We start from the raw sequence: 4,860 nt of genomic DNA on the forward strand, positions 1-4,860 counted from the left end.
TTATGACACTAGTGGAATCTCCGGATATTTTAATTGATTTGCATGAGGTGGGCTGTGCTTATAGATCATGTCATGCAATGAATTATGGGAAATCTGCTTTGGCTACAGAGTTCTTGGCAATTTAATGACTTTGGATGCAGCCAGACTGCTGCACCCTTGGGCCACTAGCGCGCCTTATCACAAATAATTTCTCCATGCAGCTGTTAGACTCAGTCTACTGTAGGGTATTTTTCTTGTGGTGTAAATTTACCATTACTGCACAGCATCTTATGTCCTAATTTTTTGTTTTTACCCTTGTGTGAAACATTTCCATTTTGTCTGTGACTGTTGCTGGCAGACGTGAATTTTCCCATTGAGGGAAATTAAAAAGATCTTTATTTTCAGAACACCTTTGTTTCTTTCAATGAAGGCTGGAATCAGTCAGTAGGTTCATCAAACTTGATATTCAAAACATAATGCAAGAGATCTCCAGGCTGAATGAGGCTGCCATTGAGATAGGTGGACAGAAAGGTCAATAAATGGATGAATGTGGCAACTTTGTGCTTCAGCTCCCTTCACAGAGTCTCTAGACGATTGAGTTATAGAGACTTACTAGGCCACTCCATGACCTAATGTGTTTTTTTCAGCCATTTTTTTGTTTCCCTGGTTCTTTGTCTTGGGTCATCCCAGACAGGCTCAGACTGGTAACGATTTTAAGCCCTGGCATTTTTCCATCTACACCAGTCCACTTATGGACGGGACAGTAACTGCTGCTGCGTAACGTCCACACTCACTACATCAGCAGGGTTTCCAGATGTCACTGACTTTTCCAGCCCAAAAAAAGTCCATAAACCGCCTGGATATATGAATTCGCGCCCAATTTAGACCAAAGTCTATTAATCTTTTAGGCCATAAATCTAAAGAAAAACATTTTCACCCATAGACGGCCATCCTAAACTGCCAGATTGAGAAACATCCCAACCTGGCAACAATGCAGGTAAGACAGGAAACGTTAGCCTTTAGATGCAAAACCCCATCATGCACCTCAACATGTTTTTGCAAAATATTCAAACATAAATTCACCAAATATAAGATAAACATCTTAGTTTGGTTTAAAGAAAGCATTTTAGTTTTCTTTAATTTAGTTTGTTGCAAGGATTTTACAGTTTGAAGAAATAGACAATTACACCATATGCCAACCGTCACAAGGATGTGCATGACAAGGAAGGCCTATATATACTGCATGCATCGTTTAGGTAGTTAACATTGGATTACTTCTTGAGCTCCTTGAGTTACTTGCTGTCACAGGTAGGAGCTTCGGTCAGAGAGTAAGTGTTGGGGTCGGTATAAAGGAGGGCTGACCCTCGCACGCTGAAATTAGGACCGGTATCACAGATTACCAGTCCAAGCCTGATCCCAGACCCATATATCACCAATCTCCAGTGATCTCTCTGAGGGAAGATGATTCTCTTGGAATATTTCATGGCGCATTACCCCTTAATTGTGCCAAAGTCCTCCTGTACCTTTAACTGAAAAAGTAGCTCCGAGTATCATCCATCCTCCTTTGAGCTTGACTCTGGGGAGGTTATCGGGTCACATTCAGCATATTTCATCTTTTAGACATGTTGAGGTGAAAAGGTGACAAAGTTCTGTATTTCTTCCTCATATGACCTAAACAATGTTCTAAGCTTTTTGCTAATCGTTTAGATGTTTACTGGGAACCCTGGTTTGCTTTTTTTTGTAGTTTACTTTGATTCAGGCCATGTTTTACCACCAGTATGCCCTTTAAGAGCAGTTTTCTCCTCCATGTTCATTTCAAAGGTCCAAGTAAGGATGATCCCTCCTCGCTGACCAGAAGCAGCTCCTGGCAACAATCAACAACAACAACATATGGTGGGGACTAAGCTGCAGACAGGTCATAGAGAAAATCTTCAAACTCTAAGAGGGCGGAAACATCGATGCCACCGCACCTGAGCAGCCGCCATTAGGGATAAGTAATTAGCTGCATTTCACTGTTATTTTCATAATTGCACACTGAACATCGTAAAAATCTGTATACCATGGTCAGAAGTTTAAATACATGGATGTTATCTTTAAAAACAAGGCAACAATAACTTTAAATTCTGCTATAAACATCGATGATTACAGATATTCAATTCAACCTTTGTTTGTCTGAACATTTCACCTTTTTATGGTGTTTTTATTATATCCCAACTGCCATAATGTTGTTAAAAGGATTCAAACCCTGCTTTAGCGCATTCTTCTCTTGATAAATTTACGAATAGGTCATTACACCGAAGGTGACCCCTCTTGTGAAATAGATACCTTGTTGCCTCAACAGCTTTATCAATCAAAGCTGATAATGTGATGATAGAGAGAAGGTCTCAGACAGATGGTGGCCAAAACACATTAAGGTGAAAGCATCAGGGTGGGTTTAGATTAATAGCTCTAAAAGTGACTGAACGGGGGTGTTGGTGTTTACACTGATTAATAACTATATCTATATCAGTAGCTAACAGTATATATTAGATTGTTAGGGCTTTGTAGGTTAACAACATTTTTATATTCAATTTTAATGATTTATAAATGTGTTGCTTTTTAATGAGTAGTCAGTATCCTGCTTTCACTAGACACCATTGAGATTGCTCTCACTTTGGAGAATCAGAAAAATTATGACTTTGGAGTCATAGATGACGAGTGTCTAATTGAACCTCCAATCAAACTAAAACCTTTTTAGAATCAAGATAAAAGAGAAACAAATGTAAGCTAACTACAGTCAACAAAAATATAAATGCAACACTTTTGGGTTTGCTCCGTTTTTGGTATGAGATTAACTCAAAGATTTAAAACTCTTTCCGCATGCACAATAAAACCATCCATCCATCCATTTTCTGACACGCTTTATCCCTGCTGGGGTCAAGAGGCCCATCTCCAGCTGTCTACCTGCATGAGGCGGGGTTCACCATGGAAAGGTCGCCAGTCCATCGCAGGGCAGCACAGAGACAAAGAGGTCAAACAACATTCACACACACACTCACACCTAAGGACAATTTAGAGAAGCCAATTAAACTAACAGTCATGTTTTTGGACTGTGGGAGGAAGCTGGAGTACCCAGAGAGATCCCATGCATGCTCAGGGAGAACATGCAAACTCCATGCAGAAAGATCCCGGGCCAGGAATCAAACCCAGAACCATCTCGCAGCAAGGAAGCAGTGCTACCAACTGCCCCACTGACCGCACAATTAAACCATTTCCCTCAAATATTGTCTCTGTTTGAATTCATGGGCTGCGTCCTCAGAAGGCCAGATTCGAAGGGCGATTACGTCATAGCGCGGCGCCGAGGTCTGGTCGGATTCCAAGAGTCCTCGTTATGCGCCCTTAAAATGCGTCCTTCTTTTTGCCCGATTTGACGGATAGGTCCGATGTATCCTCGGTATCCTTGGTTTACTCAGGATTCATTGCGAGACCAAGCAAGCCGGCTGCTCCATGCAAGAGGAAAAAAGTACTTGGCGCCAAACAGTGTTTGATTGATCCAAAAGATTTTTATCTGTTACTGTTTAAATGGGTTGGGCTGTAATTTAAAGACAGATTCTAATATATCTGCAGTGTCAGTGTATTCTCATTATGAGTGTACGAAAAGTTATGCACCGTAATTTCGTACGTTTTGGACGTTTTTTTCGTCGTATGCGCATGAGCATCTTATGCACCATTCAAGAACATAGAATTTAAAATACAATTAGCCCTAACCCTAAGATATAAAACAGCAAGCAACGTAATTAGAGACATGAATAAGTGATGATTGCACTGTTTTTCCCAGTTTTACGTCCGTCCGCGGATCTGCTTTTTTTGTCTGTCTGCCAGAGCATGCGCACTGATCAGGTTTTTTGAGGAAAAACGTCCAAAACGTACGAAATAGTGTGCATAACTTTTCGTACGATTTCATACGAACTGATAATGAGAATATGTTGGCAGTGTGGGGACTATAAATCTGTTTGCTTAACTAAGTATTTTTTTGTTGTTGAATATCAGAGATATATTTTTTATAAATACATTGTTACATAGATTTACTTATATCTTTCTACCCCTTTTATAGAATTGAATAGAAAATCTCTTTATTGTCTCACAATGGGGAAATTCTGGTGTTAAAAGCAGCAAAAAAATGTAGAAAAAAATGGTCACAAAAATGTGGACCTAAGAAAAATGTATAAGAATAACATAATAGGGAAGAGTTAAAATACAAACAATATAATACTGTAAAGTGCTTTAACAATATCAAACTGGAGAATTAATAACCAATATGCAGCTATGGACATTTTTACAGTAATGGATATTTGAAAATAGCAGCATCATCAGAGATGTGCAAAATGAAAGCAGCAGGTTATTTAACTGACTAAGGTTTCTATCATTACATTTGATTTTATTTATTCCTGCTCCCGGTGGTTGGAACCTTTATTCCACTCTGGATTCTCATGAGTTTAGTCTTTGTTCACTTTACAATAAAAGTAAAGAAGAAAATAAAAGGAAACAGTCCTGAAAAGTTCAGTATTCATTCTTTTCCTGCTTTATGTGTCAACTTTCACGGCTGAGAAAGCTTTAAAAGGCTAGACCTGTTTAAATTCACAGCCAAAACTCTTCCGGTCTCCTTATTTTCAAGGATTTCCAAGGATCCAGTCCAGGTAGACCGCATCCTTGGAAGATGCAGCGCATAAATTCGAACAGAGCCTTTGCTCACAATCTGGGAAAGTGAGCACTTCTTCTTCTCCATGATAATCCCTCCCACCTCACAGGTGCGCCATATCAGGATGCTGATTACACACCATGATCGATGTGTTTCATAAAAACGCTGCCAACTAGTGGTGTGGCAGGTAATTTACATTGTTT

The sequence above is a fragment of the Cyprinodon variegatus genome, unplaced genomic scaffold, assembly GCF_000732505.1.
Source record: "Cyprinodon variegatus isolate N-32 unplaced genomic scaffold, C_variegatus-1.0 Scaffold63, whole genome shotgun sequence".
In the NCBI taxonomy this organism is placed as follows: Eukaryota; Metazoa; Chordata; class Actinopteri; order Cyprinodontiformes; family Cyprinodontidae; genus Cyprinodon; species Cyprinodon variegatus.